This window comes from Electrophorus electricus, chromosome 18, assembly GCF_041902795.1.
Source record: "Electrophorus electricus isolate QZ-2024a chromosome 18, ASM4190279v1, whole genome shotgun sequence".
Lineage (NCBI taxonomy): Eukaryota > Metazoa > Chordata > Actinopteri > Gymnotiformes > Gymnotidae > Electrophorus > Electrophorus electricus.
In genome coordinates, this window is record NC_137514.1 from 8,358,691 (window position 1) to 8,379,429 (window position 20,739).

At 42.2% G+C, this 20,739-nt stretch overlaps 1 long non-coding RNA gene across 4 annotated transcripts in view; it reads right to left on the bottom strand.

The window, feature by feature from the left end:
- Positions 1-3,289: 3,289 nt before the first annotated feature.
- Positions 3,290-20,739, bottom strand: part of LOC145651928 (uncharacterized) — a 37,888-nt gene continuing 20,438 nt past the window's right edge. For 2 of the 4 annotated variants that reach the window (XR_014118031.1, XR_014118032.1), the window contains exons 4-6: positions 11,082-11,607; positions 7,131-7,220; positions 3,307-7,009 (exon numbers count right to left, since the gene is read on the bottom strand). This is a non-coding gene — a long non-coding RNA (uncharacterized LOC145651928). Of the gene's footprint in view, positions 7,010-7,130; positions 7,221-11,081; positions 11,608-20,739 lie in introns of all 4 variants that reach the window. The other 2 variants (XR_014118033.1, XR_014118030.1) reach the window with 2 other exon arrangements.

Sequence of the window (20,739 nt, forward strand, 5' to 3'; positions counted from 1 at the left end):
TGTTAATTGGAGTAGCTGATTGGTATCAGCACTTGAATTATTTTTAGGACTGAGAAAGGTATTGGTAATCATGATGAGCAAATGAGCAAAAGAGGCACATGTATATTCAGCAAGCTAGGTCAATATGGTCTGGCATAGAGAGAAGAGAGCACTGCCGGTATGACCTCGAGTCCTTCATAAAGACTGTGTCTGTTTGGGCGGTAAACGTAGCAATAGACTTAAAAACACTTTTTACATGGCGCACCCCTATGACTTTCTGAAACAATCCCCCCCACACACACACACACACTCCCTGTCTCTCTCTCTCTTCCTCCCTCTCTGTCTCTTTCTGACTGATTATTATTTAGAAATAACTAACTTGCTCCAGAAACCGAGACGAGGCAGCAGGTAGCCTTTCACAGACTTGCCATAAACTTGGTGTGGATCATTCTCTGCAGCTATTTCTGTTTAGGTCAGCCTGATCTAAGTTCAGGGTGTTGCTATTCTCTGTTGGCTTCACTAGAGAACTTATAAAGATCAGCCTCTTTGAAAGGAGATGTCACTCACTCACTCTCACACTCTCTCTCTCTCTCTCTCTCTCTCTCTCTCTCTCTCTCTCTGTCGCTATCTCTCTCTCCCTCACTACCCTTCGAAAGTAGCCTAGTGCATATGAAGTAAGCGGAGCCCCAATTAAAAAGGCTTGAGAAAGTAAAGGCATGTTTTTCATTAACACACCGAACACCAAGCTGCAAAAACATTCAATATTCAAATAAGAGACCTGAATTACTAAGCAGGATTTTGGACAGAGAAACTAGAGGAGGGTTGAGTCACCAGAGAGTGAGGGGAAGGGGGGATTACATTTATCCTGATGACTTATGCCAACTTTTATTTGAACTCCCTGAAAGCTATGGAGGATTGTATGAACTTTAACATCAATACTTCTGGCAGGCAGAGTTTTGCTTATGATAAAGGCCTCTTCTAGCAGTTCAGCAACCTGAAGGCAAACTTTAATGTTCAAATCTGCCCACAATGTAGTGGAGAAACACGGCTAACTGTTTGCTCAAAATCCAATCGACGTCAATAGTGAGGAAGCTCAAAATCAATTACTATTTAAATTGAACTGAAATTGGAAAAGGGGAAAAGAAAAGGTGCAATATCATCTACATCGATATCTCCCATGGGCCCACACCGGTTTCCGCGCAGGAAACCCAACACACACGTGGAACCCGATGACGGTGGATCTCTAGGAGCAACTTTAAAAGGCTTCTTAAGAAGTCTGCCGCAGAACACCACACACCGAGCTAAATGAGGGTCTTAACACGGAGAGGACGGTGTCAGGCGCATGGGAAATCTGAGGCGTGTCAGACACAGCCCACTCCACTGTATGATGAGGGAAATCATAAAACACGTGTGATGGGAGGCTTTAATATAGTACAGGAGGAGAATGCCGAAGCAACTGACATGTGACCAGCTTATATTAAAAGTTGGTGGACCATATGACAGCCATCTTTCACTAAAATGACAGGGTTGGGGGCGTAACGAGTGCATTCATAATGTGTGTATGTGTGCGTGTGTACATGCTTGTTTGTAGGTGTGTAGGGGCTAAGACACACCCAATATTTAACATGTGCAGACACACACACACACACACACACACACATTCACTCCTTTAGACTAATTAAACAGATGGAGGTCTGCGTGCTCCAAATTTAAGAGCGTTCTCGTATCTACTCTAATGATAATAATTGTGATTACGGTACTTGATGTGGTGGCTTCTCCTGATGTTTAATTACAGACTGCGTCCCCGATTAAATGAAGGGGGTGGGGTTTCTGTGTGCTTAGCCAGGGAAGTGAAGGAAGAAATATGGAATTCACACAGACACTCACATATAAAATACATGAACAAAAAAAAACCTAATTTACACCTATTAAGGCGACCTCCCACTCTCTCTTAAAAACACTCTTGTACACAAGTGTGCACCCACCCTCAGAGAATTGCGTTTTATATCAAATCTCTCTGGTCTGGTCTAGCATGAGAGAAGAGAGGGATGGAGGGAGGGAGAGCAAGAGGGAAGGAGCACCGATACAGAAAACCGTTCGCATTCCACGAGTGAAGTGAAGCCACAGTGCGCGCGCACTCCAGTGCCATGCGATGCCACATGAGGATGCCAGTGTCACAACAACGGTTGCCACGCGATTCAGGAATTCCACAAACTTGTAATGCACGTCCAGCTGAGGACTCGCACAAGGTCAGTGTTTCCTGCCATCTGTTGAGATGGCTGAACTGATTAGTTTCCCCACTAGACACATTTTATTCAGGCGGCAAAAGCTCTGATGGATTATTTAAGCAATCATATAATTAATGTGTCCTTCTTAGCGCAACTGCCAGTCACAGGAACTAGTGATGCTTTTTACTGAATTATAGACAATCACTGTTATCTTATCCTGCACTCTATGCCTATATTATGCTACATATTATATTTGCTTTTATATATGTGCATTGTATGCTATATTATTAAATAATATATTACAGTGTGATGCATTAGTATATTACTGTGTAATACACTGCTGTATTAACTGCTGTGTATCACACTATAACAACTATATTGCACTGTATATTAGTACACAATATATAAAGTACATATACTGTATTCTTTATACTATGTTCCATATTCATGTATGTTTCTATGTTTAGTTGACATGACAGGCAGTAAAACTTTGCAAATTGTATGTCACTGTACAATAATAAAACAACTGTATGTCACTGTAGCCTGTCTACTGTTAATATTAAAACACTGCATTTTTTACTCACTCACTTAACACTTTGGTATTCTTTACTCTCTCAACACAGGCTAATTTTTAAGGAATTTTAAGGAATTCCCCGGCACAGTGACAATGCGCGGAGGAACACCTCTGCCCCTACCTCACCTCCTGCCTCCTGCACAGATCCAAAGGTCTGACAGGCCTCGAACACACAGCAGGGGCGTGTGGGTAATTGGTCTCTGAAGCTTTCGTCTCTGCCCAATTAAGCTCTGTCTTTGTCTCTCTCTCTCTCTCTCTCTCTCTCTCTCTCACACACACACACTCACACACACACAAAAGTGTACACTCTGTGCCTCTGAATATGAGCTTAGCATTACATGCAAAAGAAGATGGATGTTAACACACATAGCACTGCTGTGAAATTGTTCCACAGGCTCATATGGCCAGTGGCACGCTAGAGCAGGAAACCCCACACATCCCCAACGCCACTCGGCAGGGTGAGGTCAGGACACTGAAAAGAGTGAGATCGGCACTGGACGGGGTGAGGTCAGGCAGGTCGGGCATTGGACAGCATGTAGTCAGGGCACTGGACGAGGTGAGGTCAGGCAGGTCAGGCACTGGACAGCATGTAGTCAGGGCACTGGACGGGGTGAGGTCAGGCAGGTCAGGCACTGGACAGCATGTAGTCAGGGCACTGGACGGGGTGAGGTCAGGCAGGTCAGGCACTGGACAGCATGTAGTCAGGGCACTGGACGGGGTGAGGTCAGGTAGGTCAGGCACTGGACAGCATGTAGTCAGGGCACTGAACGGGGTGAGGTCAGGCAGGTCAGGCACTGGACAGCATGTAGTCAGGGCACTGGACGGGGTGAGGTCAGGTAGGTCAGAATACTGGACGGGGTGAGGTCAGGCAGGTCAGGCACTGGACAGCATGTAGTCAGGGCACTGGACGGGGTGAGGTCAGGTAGGTCAGAATACTGGACGGGGTGAGGTCAGGCAGGTCAGATCACTGGACGAGGTGAGGTCAGGCAGGTCAGATCACTGGACGAGGTGAGGTCATGTCATGTTGTACATCAAAATTCAGGAGATTAGTCGAGGAACGGTTTCATTTCAGTAGACTTACATCTCACTGTAGCCTCATGTAATGTGAAACAGGAAAAAATGGCAATGGCCTCTGATATCTTTATTCATGCTTTTTTTCCAGCTGAATTTGATGAATGTCTTTGTTCATTTTTCTTCTCCATTTATTTCTCTTTGTTTAGACAACAGACAGTGATCATTCATCAGCAGCAAAGAAAAAGAAAACATCAAATTTGATGTAAAACTTTGAGTTTACTGTCATCAGCTCACTGCTGCACACAGGTTTTGTAAAGCCCTGTTTTTAATACCATTTATATTTAGGATTTGATTTGTTGGATTACTTCTCTGACGTTTACTGAAAGACATGCTAATAAGAAATGATTTAGTGTGTTGCGACGTAGACCAGTTCGCGCATATCTCTTGCCAGCACTCCCCTGTGTATTAGTTCGTTTCAATTTTAAGCCCGCACCTGCGAACATCATCGCTCTTCCTCAGTGTATGTGCATCAAACTCGAACGCGAATGTCATCTGCGACAACCTAATGGTGGCCACCGATCATTGTTTAAATAGGCCAGCCATCAGAGGAGCTATAACATTAATTGACTCGCATCCCTCTTCTGTTCTGAAGCGCAATTAATATACATGGCTTCTGGAGATGCCATAATATGGATCAATGTGTTTAGCCATTTGTCCGGTGGATTTGATTGATCGTGTATGCATTGACCGTGGAGACGGCGTCTGGGTCTGCGCTCAAAGAGGGCGGAGGCCAGAGACATGTTATTGACATTATTGGCCCTGGCAACATGGGAAAAAAAGTGACAGCTTGTGTATGCATGTTCACGGATGGGAATAAAACTGACATGACGACAACAGCCTCCTTGAGATACCGAGCGCGCGTCACCGTGCAAGACTCCGTGTAGCCAGTGAGGAGTCTGGCCGAAAAAAGGCCCTTGAGTCCAGTTTACATTTTACAGTTTTCGGCTGTAAAGAAACATTTGCATTTCTAAACAGATGAATCAGGAAGTCTTCCGTGCCCTAGAAAAACCCCAACAGCAACAACGCTACACGTTGGGAGCACTCGTTTCTTTTAAGTCCAGCCAGTGTATGGTCATTCAGAAGCGCAGGCTTTGATGGTTGGATGTGAATAGCGATGAAAGGAAGTCTGCTAACAATTTTGTTTTCATATTCTGGTTGTGATAAAAAGAATTCTCTGCACTTTTATGATCGTCTTCGATCTGTCTTTATATGGAGCCAAGCTGCTCAGCACTCAGATGAAAGGAGAACTTTGTAATTATGACTTATCATGTGCTAAATAAAAAAGAGAGGATAACTTACAATTCCCAGTACTCAGGACCTATTGGCTATCCATCATCTGATGAGCATGTATACTCTAAATAAACAAACAATGCAGTCAAACCACGGGTTATATTTGTATGTGTAATTTCAGAAAATAATGTTTGCATTTTACAATTTGTTCCAAGCATGTAAACAAATAGCCACGGCAACACAAACTAAACTGCTGAGGAGGCTGAAAGACGACAGCGTCCTGCGACATTGGCTGGCAGGGAGCGTGACGCCCGTGCGGGAATGGCGTGTCTTTGTTCTCCATAATAAACACAAACACAAACACAGAAGCGCAGCAGCAAACTGACAAAACGGGGGAAAGAAAAGGCGACAGCGCTGGCGGTAGTCACGCACCGAGGCGTAGTCACGTAGCTGTTTCACTTGGGCCGTCCTTGACGCACGGGAATCCAGAAACACCGCGCAGCACTGGATGAGTGTTCCTGTGTGTGTGTGTGTGTGTGTGTGTGTGTGTGTGTGTGTGTGTGTGTGTGTGCGTGCGTGTGCTAGCTGTCTTGTGAACCAGTTAGATTGCAGAATCCCTTAAAACGTGTGTCTTTAGTTTTTATAGGTTCACGATTAAGGCCGACTAACATGGCTGTGAAGCTGTAGTTTTGCTGGAAAATGCCTTAACAGTGTTTACTGTGCAGTAGTCTGTGCTATGGGCTGTGCATTTAAAATAGTTGGATGGGGCCATTGTCATTTGGGAAATACAGCATTACTGCCTATTGAGTTAAGTAACAAAAATAGTCTCAGTTAGGATTCATTCATTCATTAGCCTCACCAGAAGTTTTCCTCATAGACCACTACTACTGATGAAATGGGCAATTTGCACAAGTTCTTTGGTTAAATACCAGTGACTGGAAAACAAAGCATTAGCTTCTGGTTCTTAAAGACCTTTAAGACACCAGCGCACTTCTGCATATCAGGTCAGAGAGAATGGAAACACTCAAAGAGAGGATGTGGCAGAGATATTTTGGACACAGTCTGTAGGTTTGTTAAGCCCATAGGTTTGTGTTTCTTGATTTTGGTGCTTAGTGCCACCTGTGAGCAGTGAAAAATAAGAACTTTCTGTAGAGTCTAATTAAAAATGATGACTAAGTCATTACCATAGTAATGTAATCTGCAAATCAACTTGTGGGCTACAGAGAGAGCCAGAGAATACATAAAAGGAGGGAAGGAGATCCATTCTTTCCTTGATTAGATATTTGCCTTTTAAATGTGTGGACACTAGGAAAAAAGTTGGAGTGCATAATTCTCTCTCACACAGAGCCATAGAGTGCACTGAAGAGTGCAGTTTGTATTCATTTACTGAAGTTGTTCCTGCTTTAAAAGCGACTCCCAGACATCTCCACTGGCTTGCTGTGCATGCCTCAGCTAAATTCCGCTCTTCCTCCACCCATCCACTTTCTGGTCCATTGATTTTCCTGTTCTGATCATTCTGTTCTACACTCCTGTGGCATACCTGTAGATGAGAGAGAGAGAGAGAGTGAGAGAGAGAGAGAGAGAGAGAGAGAGAGAGAGAGAGAGAGAGAAGAGCAGGGAAGAAAGATTTGCTGACTGGCATGAATAACATTCTGATAAAAGCATGATAGGTTCTATGTGCAAAAGCTGGTCTTCTCTCGAAAGCATGGTCTTCTCTGGAAAGAATGGTCTTCTCTGGAAAAGCCAGTCCTCTCTGGAAAGGATGGTCATCTCTGGAAAGTCTGGTCCCCTCTTGAAATGCTGGCCTTATCTGGAAAGGATGGTCTTCTCTGGAAAAGCCGGTCTTCTCTGGAAAGGATGGTCATCTCTGGAAAGTCTGGTCCTCTCTTGAAATGCTGGCCTTCTCTGGAAAGGCTGGTCTCCTCTGGAAAGGCAAAACTGATTAAGGGCTTCAATAGAGATCTTCGTGGTTTGCATTCTCATGCACAGAGAGAATGAGGCCTTTAGTTAACTGTTCCTAACATTCCTAACAGAGATTTGTTTACCTGCACTGCTTCTGTGCTGTTGATTTCCAGCTCTGCGGGAGACCTCTGGTCAGGAAACGCTGATGTCCAGCGATGCATTATAATAGCACCCTGACATTGTGCAGAACCAACTGTTGAATTAACCCCCTGCTATGTTGAATAAGCCCTTAGTGTTCAGTCATGTGCAGCTAGGCTTGGAAGGACCGTAGTCAGCGCTGTTCAAATCTGGACCTGAAGTCTGGTACTAGTTTTTGTAATCACTAATTAAAGGAAGATTTAGTTAGATCTCTTGGTCCTTAGACCTGATTTGTGTAGACTAGGAGTGGTAGATATAGAACCTCGAGCATGAGGGCTGAGATTTCAATACCTCTGCTGTAAGTGCTAATTCAACATTTTTTCAAATTGGAGCTTTGACATAACAAATCCAAATTTGTAGCTCTGTGGAAACCGGTCTGAAGGTAACCTACTGTATTAACCTAACGCATGTGAATGAAGACTCTGAAATAGATTCATGAGCAGTGTACTCTTGCTCTGATAAAGTGTTTATTAAATTTCAGTTATCCTTAGCACGAGGGCTGTCCAAATGGGCTGAATTATCTGTTGTGCTTCTCTCTTAGATCGGCAGGCCCCGTTCTTCGGCACTCAAGGGATGGTTGGGTGTTTCCATGAGTGTGTGGGTGTGTGTCACAGGTTGCTTGATGAAGTTGTTGAGTGTTGTTGGCTGGTTAAAGGCCCAGAATAGGAGAAAGCTGATGCATATAGCCAAGCATAAAATCAATACTAGTGAAACCAAGGCAAGCGCTTTACTTTTTTACGGAGAAGAGTAATGTAGCCTGGAATAAAGCACTCTCGCTTATGGGGGGGGGGGGGGGGCGTATGCTAAGGTCAGCAGTATTCACAGTTGAGTGGGCTATTGCACTGTAGATATGGCCAGGTTTCAGTGTATAAGAAAAGGGAAGCATTAGAAATGTCGGCGGGTATTAGTTTCAGTGCATTATTGATGAAAACATTACCAAATCTGAAAAACACTCCAAGGCTTTAGCTCCAATAAAATAACTTTTAGTTTCATGATGGACAATTTAATAGACCAAAAGAGAATGTCTATTTGAATTAAAACTAGCAAACACTATAAAACAATACTCCTGCTATACTCCTGTGTTGATTTCCAAAAATCAGTAAATACTCTATATCCCATATATTTGCAGTTTCCACAGAGGCTCTAAAAGCAGAGGGCTGCCTCCTGGTATCTGCCTCCCACCACTCTGGGTTTCCCGGCTGGACCTCCAGCCTGGCACCTCCCCATTAATCACCTGTATCTCATTAGGTACTTATTAGCACTGTGTATATATGTCTGCATTTCCCTCTGCTGTGAAGTGCTATAATACCCTTGTGTGGGTCCAGATTCATCTCCGTTTGCTTGTTTGCTCCTGATGTTTGTAGTCTTGGCCTTCTGTTGTACTGACCCTCCTGGTTTTAGATGCTACCTCATGGACTGGTGTCATGACAATCATACAGTATATTAGTCATGGTTCCAATCTGTTACACTATTACTGGTTTTCCCCTCTGCTGTCAACTTCATGCAGTGGTGGTTTTAAAGTTTTAATGTGTGAAGACATATTCACTTGGCATAGACCTTTTATGGTTTAAATCGTCAACTTTGTACTATAACGCCATGCAATACTAATTATAATGGCAAAAGAACTACAAACTGGCAGTCATTGCACAGCCTTATGGGAAGCACGTACATACATAAAGTTGGCGATACAATTTTTACAGCACACTCTGACTTGATAGCAAATTTAGGTTACATCTAAAGACTACGGAATATTTATTTATTCCCTTGTATTTTCAGGATGGGTTGGAAGTGCTAAAAGGTGCCTGAGGGTGGGGGTGTTTTTGGAGAACTCCCCCCAAGAGAAGCCGCGGAGACTTTCTGCCGGAAAGGCACGCTTTCAGTGTTTTGAGTGCCAGTCCTAAATAAAGGACCCAGCTTCTCGCTGTGGTAAAGCGGTGGGTGGGACGTTCGGAGGTGACATTTGGCTGCTGTGTGCAGTCTATGGCTAGAAGCACAGGAGGGTCCATTTCTGGAAGAAAGCTTTCTGACATCAGAGGAGCTCAGTGAACATAAAGCCCGGTGTGTGACAGAACCTTTTTTTACAGGCTTCATTTCATCTTTCACTCCCTGAAAACGATGCGGTGAAGGTTTTACCGTCAGAGCTTCTAGTTGGGAGTAGCATTCGTTGACAAAAGCGTGAGCGTGAAAAGAAAGCTGCTTGAGCAGGGTAGTGTTCATTTTGTGAATTAGCTCAATTCATGCAATCAAAGTTTAAAGCATCAGGAACTCTCTCCAGTGCGTCCCTCTTAACTTCTTAAATACAAAGTACACAGACTTATAAATCATTCACTACATAGTCATAAAGTCCACTTTGACAAGAGCAGATGAGTTTGGTATTATGGGTTTTATGAACGCACCACGATTGCCTTGATATTTCATTTCATTTTTCAAGGTCCATCTAAGAACCAACCCGCTGATGTGAGCACTGGAACTACAGGTAATTCTAATGGCTGATCTGGGTGCAGGCAAACACCCAGGATGCACAATCCCACAACCGTGTGTATTTGATGCCCATGTGAGAATAACAGGTCCTGATTCGCTCTGGCTTCAGTGAGCTGGAGAGTCTGCATCCTTCCTGGAAAAAGCCTATAGCCCAGGTTTCTACAACCACAGTGTAAGTCTGCATTTAGAATGTGTTTGTGTGTGAGCAGAAGCAGAGATCACTAGACCTAACTGTGCGATAAGGGCGGGTCCCAAGGCTGGACACGCACAGGGCATTTTCACCCAAATCACAACCATTTGTTGAGAGAAAGGAGAAATGAGTGTCTTACAAGGGCCTTTAGAGATCAGACAAGAGAAGAAAAAAGCCTATTAGGAGAGCATCAGGGTAGAGAAATAACCATCCATGTGGATGATGGCATGGCAGTCTGGACAAGTGAAGCCACTAAACACTTATCTCCACCTTGCAGAGATTGTTACAGATCGATATTTGTCAGTCATTCGATCAAAATCAGTGCTCATCTTGTACAAACATCCCCACCCCCCAGCCTAAGACATTTTCTATCAAAGGGAGCGGTTTAGATTTATTTTACAGTAACTGCACTAAGCAGCGCTCGAGTCTGTCAAAGTTATTTTTGTGTAGTTATAGTCCAGTAATTAGAAATTAGCAGATCAAACCACACTTATGCTGTCATTTGTCAGCAAGATTAATTGTCTTGCCTTAAGTAGATAATTTCGTCAGGGGTGAGGGGGAAACAGCGAGAACAGAAAAATGGAGAAGGAAAAACACCTCCAACACATACACACACACACACACACACACACAAATTAATTATGGTGCAGTCACAATGACTGTTACAAAGTGTTTTAATCACTACATTGAATTAATTACTTGGAAAGTCATGCAAGGGACTGCAAGAATTTGACGGCAGCCTAGTATGGCATAAACATGTGAGATATGCGCTGGGTGCCGAATTATCGAGTGGTGGTCTATCAGCAGTGTTAATCAGTCATGTGCCATACGTCCCCTGAGCACTGAAGCAGTCTTATGAGCCTGTATTTATCAGTGAGTGATAGCTTAACTAAACAACGATACATTGTTTAGTCAAGCTATCGGGAGAAGTGTAAGTTTTGAGCTCATTCTAGCAATGGTGTGTGCTCTGGTGAGGTTTTAGCGCCTATATCTGCTGCAGTACAAATACCTGTTTACTGCAGAGCATACAAGAAATTAAACAATGACAATGAAATCAAATGGTAGAATGTCAGACTGAATTTTATATTTACATTGATTTCAGATTCAAATATATTTTTATACATAGTCGATAAGTAATTGGTAATTAGACAGTAATTAGCAGTCATGTTTATGACTCAGTTGCCAGCCCTTTGCAGTTGGTGACTGCCTGAAGTCTGCGACTCACCGACATCACCAGATGTTTGGGATCTCCACTGGGAACGCTGTGCCAAGCCTGTACTGCAGCCAACTCCGCTCCACTTTTTCATCCTGAAAAATCTCCAGCGCTGCTTAAGTAGGCATTTGGCTATGTTTCGAGTCACTGACCTGCCGCAAGGTGAAGCATCTGCTGAGGCCATTTTGGGCCATTTTGTTAGAAGTGTAAAATGTTTCTGTACGCTTCAGAAGTCTGAAGTCACACTGCTGCTGATGTCATATCAATGAATGCAAGCAAACCTGGGCATTACTGTTTATGTAGGCCATGCCCCCAAAAGCTACACATGCCACCATATGTACCGCAGATGTATGGCAGATCTCTGGCAATAGATTAAGCAGTTTAGGGTTTAAGCAGTTCCTTCTTCTTTCTAAACACTCTCCCTCTTTTTGGTAAAGGTTAGTCTTCTTCCAGTTTGTCTTGTTTAACATACCTTTGAGGCTTCTGAGTCAATGCTGGTGGTTTTGGACACTCCTGTGCCTTCCTCTTAGATGCATTCCTAATAAAGATTGTAGCACAAAAAAAAAAAATTATTAAATGGTATGACAAACACTCCTTTAAGCATCATGCTGAGCCACAATACCATTACACCCCAGATGCAGAGTTCACATGCAGAATCAACTTCATACTTCCTCACCACCTCTACACTTTGTGGGTGTGAACTAATGGTGCATTGATGGCTAAGAGCTACGTATGCATCCAATTAGTCAATTATTCAGAGTTAAAAAGGACGGATTCCTACATGGTTCACTGAATAAAAATGGCCTAAAATGAAAACTAGCAATCTGCAATTTATCCCTGAAGTCATTGTTTTATTTACAATACAAAAGCATAGAGGCAAAACAAAGAGGTGCGGTCTGTAAGGAATTTGGCACTGAGTACATTTTTGCCTGAATATTCTCAGGTGGACCTGCATACAGTAGGCTAAATACAGGAATGTTTCTCATGCTGCAGGCTAAGAAAAGGCATTAGTGTCTGTGTAAGTAATGCAACCATACCTTGTAGCAGAAAGGTGTTATTTTAACTCTACTTTTTCACCATTATTCTTTAACAGCAAGACGACAATTCAATATGATATGGCTACTGTATAGCATATGTCCTTGCAATTGGATTACAGAGCAATATCGTAGCTTTTCAAGATGGATCCTTGCTCACACACACACACACACACACACACACACACACTCACACACACACACACACACGCACACACGCGCACACACGCACACACGCATGTCCTTTGTCATCGGTCATCATGTGCAGCTGTCCACCCTGTCATGTATGTGATGCACCTTCCTACTGCTCTGTGTGACTTATACTGATTAGTCTATCAGAGAAGGCCAGGGGTCTTCAGGAGAGGACACCAGTGCACTAATGGCATTTCAAAGGCGGTGTGAGAGGAGAGAGGGAGAGGTGCCTTGATTAATATGGTTATAACAGAGCCCGCCGAGGAAACCGGAGACGGCTTGCTGAAAAATGTTATGAAATATGAAAGAGGACAACAGCATAATCATCAATTCATCATCAGTCTCCAGCCATACACATGTATTTATCCTCTGTGATCTATCCAGCTGGGGGAATAGGGCACTCCTAAGTGTATTTGTATTTGTGTGTGTGTGTGTGTGTGTGTGTGTGTGAGTGTGTGTTGAATGTGTGTGTGAGTGTGTGTGTGTTGAATGTGTGTGTGTATGTGTGTGTGTGTGTGTGTGTGAAGAATGCACACATTTATTAGCTGGTATGGGTAATGGGATAGTTGGATCACTGTCTAGTTCTGGATTCTGCAGAACACCCACACATAAACAATGTGCCACAGAATAACAGTATTAGTGTGTTCTCTGGATTATCCCAGATAATCTGATATAGTCGTTCACTTTCACCAAGCATATCACTCCTGAAAATGTCCTCCTCATTGCTCTGGTACCAAGAGAATGGGAAAGGTTTTCCTCATTATGAACACAGGTTAAAAAAATCATAGACATGGAGCTAGTTTTTTGATCAAAATTTAGCAGCGAGAATATAGGGCATTAAATCAACCACTGATTAACAACTATGTAATGTAATCATCATCCCATCAGCCCCACCACAATTTATAATTGATTTGAATGCTTAATAATAATGTTCCAATAGTTTTATAACTATATTATGGTTTTAATTAAGAGTAAAACTATTTTGGTTTTGTTCTGAAAAACACAATTTTTTTTAATGTTAAAGGTCATCATTTATTAGAAGTAAAAGTCATAAAGGGTATCTAAAGGGTAATACTTGTTTCTAATTGAACATGGGGTTGAGATTGGACGTTTGATTGTGGTGATGTCACACACCCTGACAGCTGTCAATCAGTGGTTGATTTGCCACATATTCTCTCTACAGGCATTTTACGTGGTTCTTATCCTCCCTCTATTTAGGGTAGAGTTATTCACACAAGCAGATGCTTTCGCTAAAAAGGCTGTTAAAAAGTGCTCTCTCTTATTCTGTTTCTCCTCCTCAGGTAACGTGTGCTGAAGGTCACACTAATCACCTTGAAGGCACCAGTTCAAAAGAAGACCTTAATCGCTCAATTAAGCCTGGATATGACAGGGGGTGGGGGGTGTCAGAATTTAGTCTTACCTGTGTTCCAGAGCTTCAATTTGTGGGTGTTCATGGGAGTTTTGTGATGTTGTTATGAGCTCATTCTTTTTTCTTTTTTTCTTTATTGCCGTTAAGACTTGAATGGGCTTCGGTAATGGATTGAAGGTTAGATTAAGGGGTCAGTCATTTATTTCCAGTGATTTGACTCAACAGAGGCCTGTGTGACCCCCCTTGGTCCGTGTACTGGGTGACGTCGTGGTAAGAACACAATGGAGTAACGCAGTGTTCTTCAGGCCTAAGTGACTTGGTATTCATAAAAGTCGAGCGTCAGTGGTAAATCAGAGCGTTAGCAGTCACTTGGTGCTAATGCACGGGTGCGGGTGATCGGCACTTTTTACAGTGTCACTTCTCGCTGTTTATTGCAAATCAGTGCTCCAGTCAGGCTTTCTCACAAATCCAGTCCTTCCCTTTGACTATTTGCAGTAAAACACAATCCTGCAAGTCTCAAGGAACATACGTAATGATGATGGGCATTTAATGATAGACATACCAGTTAGCAATCATTTCTCACTGTGTGATCTGCATTCTGCAGAGTGAAAGACGCTTAGCAATGCATGACAAGAGACGGCAGGAGCACAGCACATTCTAATTTGAGCTGCGGCAAGATCACTGACCTCGGAATATGCATGTGATTAATGCATCTGCAGTATTGGAAATGGCTTGAAGCACCACAGGAAGCTCGTACATATGCAATCATCATGTCAGTCGGTGTGCATGCAGTACACAACTTCTTAACACCACAACATCTCTGTGCCCACACGCACACAGCTGTGTGTTATTAATTAAGCAATTTTCTATCTGATGTAAACAGGACCTAGAACCCTTCATTCCTGGTTTAACCACTACAAAAAGGAACGTCATCATTTGCAGAGACCTTCTCGTGTTTATTAGAGACCTGTTTGAGACACATAGCACACTCTTCACCCCACACTTTCAGTCACATTCATCAAAACCTTTTATAGTTACCTATTACACAATCATAAGTAAATAACTATAAAAAGACAGACAATTAAACCTTCACCAGCAGAAGCATAATCCAAGGTATTATGTCTGAAAATTTGCTTGCTTGATCTATAAGTGTTCTTGATTTTTACTTTTATATAAGAAGAGGAAACCATTTAAATTGGATTTATGGATGACCAAAATGATGTTAGATTTATCCTCTACCTCCAGCTAATCCTCTCTGTGCTAATGCATACAGTTCTCACATATGACTGTATCAGCCGTTAAACCTGCCGCCTTAGCCGACACCTATAATTCACTTGTAGATTTTGCTCTGGCTCAGTTGTAGACTGGATTGGAAAGTGAATCAAACGTGAGTTTTGTAATCTTTGCAAATACAGTGCTGGATTTCTTAATTTATTTGTCATTTGAATTTCAGTCAAAACTCTAAATATTAGGAGGAATTTGATTGTACTGAAAGATTATTGTACTGAAACCTGATTGTTTGCTTTGAATATGACAAAGTGGAGTTTTGATAGTGCTGTAATTTGCCTTAGGAATTATGGGTAAACTCGGTGTAGGTAAAACTTTAGTCCACTTGTCAGAGATCCAGTCAGTGAAGGCAGCACGATAAATGACAGCTGCTTTAAATCTGTGATGTTCACCTTTTTCTGTCCTTTAACCTTTGTGTCTCTAACATTTCTTTTCCACATAAAAGCAAGTTATTTAGAATAACTTGTAAAACATGTAGCATTTTGAATAAAAATAGTAAATTAATTCAGTAAAAATACTGTGTAATGATTGAGTTACAACACTAAAGTTATAGCAGCAAATAATTAAAATAATGTATACAATAAATTCAGGTTTACTTTTGAATGTACACCACTTTGTAGTTAGAAAAATGCTATATAAATTAATATTTATAAAGCTTAGAAAAGTGCTATATAAATTAATCGACTGGTTGATTGAATTAACAATCTGTAACACATGCCTCCTATCATGAAGCCAGGAAGGCCGTGGGCATCAGACATGGGGGCTATAGCTTTTACATTACATACATGGTACATGTATGTGGATTTACACTCACCTTCTACTACTTAGCAACACCTGCCGCGCTGCCTGCCTTGTAAACCCACAGGCTACAGTGCCACCACTCACTGGATACCTTTGGGCTAGTGGACCATTCCCAACACTGCATTTACAGTGGCATGGCTGTGTGTGTTGAACTGTTACAGGTCATCAGACACAGCAGCTTGAGGTCATGGTATGACACTTTCTCTGCTGTTTTTTACGGTTTCCCACCAACCAAAATTGGTCCTGTGCTTGGAGACGAAGCATAAAGGCAGGCTAATACAAACAGTTTGTAAATGTGCAACCTCTGTTTGCTGGTCCCCCATGTGGCCCTTTGTTTGTTATCGTAGTCATAAGCTTTCTGTTGTCCTACTATATGATCCACCCACCATCATTGCTATTCCCCACCTGTCCACCTGTCTTATCCACCACCTGAGATGTCAGACCTGAAATGTAAGACCTGAGATGTCATCTTCAGATTGCTATTAGTCACAGTGTCAATCTTAGACAGACACTGGAGTCACACGTACTTGCACATACACACGCACGAAAGCCCACACGCATTCTATTGCTCTCTATCTGACTCTCTCGGCTGCCTCAGGACCCTCATAAGGTCCCTGCTCAATGCTGGCGTGACCCTCCACACAGATCAGAGAGAGCAGAGAGCTCATTCAAAGATGTATTAGCCGTAGACCACTGGGTGAGTAGGTTTTAAAAAAAGAGTTTTCCAGGGTTTCATCCAGCCTGTTCAAAAATGGCTTTTAGCCATAAAAGCAATGCTGAAGGACATTGTTGTTGTTGTTTTGTGTGCATGCATGCATCAGTATGTGTACATGCATGAGATTGTTTGCACGAAATTGTCACGCGTGTATGCATTGCACACATACATATACACGCATGCTCATGCATGTACACCCACATACAAATGTACACTCACTTGCACATGTACGGTACATGTGTGCATACATGTGTGAGTGGGCATGCATGTGTATGCGTAAATACACGTGTGAGTGTGTGTACACACGGGACGGGTACTTTCTCAGATCATGAGCTTTGCATGCCAGATCTCTCTGCACATTCTCTGTGCACAACTCAATATGCACAAATGTATTTATTTATTTTATTTATATCTGATGGTGTTTTCCACCACTTCTCTGCGCCTGTTTTGACTTCGACTTCATCAAGATTTATATCTACAATCTGTACACAGGTATCAAAACAGCAAGCAATTTAATTTCCAAGGAATTTTCAATTATAATTATTTCTACTAAATGCTTGATTGCTTTAAATAATGATAATCACACAATAATTGTTATAAACATTGATTAACCCCAAAGAAGACAAACTCAGCATCTGATTAATTACAATTTCCTGTTAGATGAGCAGGTAAGGAATCTGCTTCATTTATATTATATATATATATATATATATATATATATATATATATATATATATATATATGTGTGTGTGTGTGTGTGTGTGTGTGTGTGTGTGTGTGTGTGTGTGTGTGTGTGTGTATGTATGTATGTATGTATGTATGTATGTATGTATCTTGGCAATTGCAATGCCATTTAAAATATCAATTTGCAAACCAAAACTCATTGATTCCAGTAAAGCCTCATTAGTTTGGTGCTGTTTTCCCTAATGGATTACTCTGACATTATGCGATAGATCAACGATGACGAGCACATCTGTATGCACATGGAACACTTAAGCATCAAGGCCTCATCTGTTATCTGAGCGAGGCAGGCAGATCAGTAGTGGGCATCTCACTAATTGTCCCTCGATTAGCCAGATTTGGGATACGGAGCCAGAGTAATCAAGAGACGGCGAGAAAAAAGGACCAGAAACATGCCAGTGAGCACTGCTGATGAGCTGGTCAGCACCTTGAAAAGAGAAAGGAGTACAAAAGACATTGGATGGCATCTGACATAAATACGGCATAAGCGCGATCAATCCTCAAAGCCAATCGTAGAGAAAACTGTGTACCAAACCTGCTCTCTTTCACTGTGAAACACTGGGGCCATCAGTCACAGGTCCCCACTCATGCTTGCCTTCACTTTCAGGAGACAGGCTCCAGGCTACTGGAACCTTGAGTTTCTCTCAGAACATTTTCTTCCTGTGATATGTTTTCCAGTAAGTACACGTTCTTCCATGGGACAGCAGTGTGGAAATACAGTCCTGTGGCAGTTCTGGGATATGGCTGGGGAAGTGGGGACATTGTGCTTGCTTGAACTACCCATTCAAATATCCATGAGAAAAGAAGCAGGAGTCCATGCGTAGGTTTTGGAAAACTTCAGAGTGCTTCTATAGGAGAGCAAACAGAGGCACTTGTGTATGATACAGATTTTGATTTTTTTTTTTTAAATTCTCTATCCAATTGCAGGATTAATCCAGAAGGGGGCATCATATCTGGTGATCAAGATTCCAAGAGATCGTGTGATAGCTACAAGAAACTCCCATATCCATTGTCTCCGAAGCTGGAAGCCCAGTTTGGTTTGTTTGGTTACATTTGTTTCCATGATCTTAAAGACATCAGAATGATATAAGGATGTATAAAAAAAGGCAACTAATTTTGAGACCAGATTTTGTGATTTGCTCCCACTAACAACTGGTCTCTCTGCGGGGTGTCTTAAGAATTTTAGGCATCATTGGTAACTTGTGCAAAATATGAATCCTAGGGCTATTACAATTAAGATAATCTTTTCTTATGGTTTAGAGAAGATTTCTATGAGTTTAGTCTTAATTCTTCAGATGGATTTGATATGAATGGTAAATAGCACTCATAATTCTCCAGTCCTCACAGGGCGTCTTGATCTTTTCCCCAAACACCAGTTGCTCTTCTTTTGTCTGCTCTTTTTATTACAGTATCATTATTACTTGAATGCCATTTCAAGGCTTTTTCCTTCTCTTTGGGAGGATTATAAATTTTCATTTTATTGCCAGAAAATAACTTCTTCATATGTTACCTTTTTACGGAGATTACAGAAAATAACTTATTCATATGTCACCCTTTTATGGAGATTAATGCTGGTTTTATAATAAGAATTGGGCAAAAGAGGATTTATGCTTAAAGGTTGTGCTTATTGTCTCTGGCTCGCCGTTGCAGCTGTTGTAGCTGTTGTAACTGTTGTAATTCGGAGGTCTTGGTTCTTTTTACTCCGCCACATAATGTCTTCCACCTTTTTGCTTTTTCATTCTGATTGTTGCCATGAGTCTAGTCTAATAAAATGTCATTTGAGATTAATCTCACTGTCAAACAATTTCCTTTCTGCTCCGAGGTCACTGAAAAGAAACACTCTGTGTTCTTTGATTATGGACTCCATGGATCTACAAATACTTTGCCGCCTTTAGAATCATTTTGGTCTCTCTTGTTTGAGCATTTTTGATCATTTCACCAAACCTCTTTACGTAGATTTTCCAGAGCACGCTCCTTATGCTTTGATGAAACTCTTTCTTTGATCATATCTGCTCAAGCTTTTTTTTCCTTTTTGCTTCTTCAGTGAAAAGTAACACAAGGTCTAAGGGGCACTTATTTTAAATGGCCTCCCATATCCTTTTAAAGTCAATATCATTATAGTCAAATGCAGGGAGGGTTCTTTTTTCTCTCCCAAGTCCTTGAGGTGTCAAGAACGCTCACGCTCTCTGGTGATCATGTGAGGCTGCTGTTTCACTTCTCTTTCAGAACACCATTTTCAAGTCCCAAAGCAATTTCTCAGAACTCAAGTCCCATGACTCAGCGAAGTACCTAAAACGAAGATGTTCTGGCCTCCTTCTTTGGTGCAGGAAAAGAGACCTGCAGTTGTGTTAAAATGTAGAAAAATCCCAATGTTCAGTGAACAAAGCTACTCAGGCAGAGGATGATGGTCCCTTGATATCATTAAAAGCACAAGTCAAAGCTACAGAAGATGTGTTATCTGGATGTATAGTATTGCTTCCACTGGTGCACTCTGAGCGAGAGAAATCCAGCTCTTCCATACAAACAATCTCAGGCGTACTACATGGAGTAAAAAGCTAAAATGCCTTTATTAAACTGGGATATGTTTTTACAATTTTTTTCCATCTATGCATTGTAGTTAATAAAGCTTTAGTCTGGATTGGTAACTTGAAATGGAGCCATTTGGCACCTTTAGCCGTGGGATTCCTGAAGTAAGCACATGCACTGGGGTGGCTAGTTCATCACAGCCAAGCACACTACAGGTTCACTAGCAGAGGGAGTTATGAGTTGGGGCCAATAGTGCAGCTTGAGATTTCCCACTTCTGAATGCTGCCAGCTGAGGACCACCTGGGTGGACTGGAGTGTGTGTGTGTGTGTGTGTGTGTGTGTGTGTGTGTGTGTGTGTGTGAGTGTGAGTGTGTGTGTGTGAGAGTGTGTGTTGGGGGGGACTAGATAGGCTACACGTGTGTATGAAAGCATGAGAGTCTGTTAACGTAAAAATGCTAACTCAGCAAGCTAATAGACACATATGTATATAACTGTCCACCCACTTACATCCCCCCCACACACTCCTCATGTGGGTACAGCTCCACTAAAAGTGGACATGAGGTTAGTGCGGGAGAGCCAACTCAGTTACAGAGGACTCAAGAGAAAACGATCTTATTGATCACTGCCACCATCCAACCTGTCTTTCCCTCCTCCTCTTTCCTGGCTGATTTGCCATGGTGTGTGTGTGTGTGTGTGTGTGTGTGTGTGTGTGTGTGTGTGTGTGTGTGTGGGTGTCTGAAGGAAAGAGATGCCAGCTCAGCCAAAGCAATGTATTACAATATTGCAACCGTTTTCCAGTGCTGGACATGCAGCAGCTTGATAGCAAAGGTGTCACAAGCATGCTGTTGTTCCTGGCTAGCTTTCACTGAACGGCCTGCCAGGACCAGAGACTAATTATGTCAATAAGATTTCACTTTACAGCCTCATCAGCAGTCGGTTTACATCAAAAAGACATAAAAAGAGAGGGGGGGGGGGGGGGGGGGCTTAAAAGACTTATAGTGATAT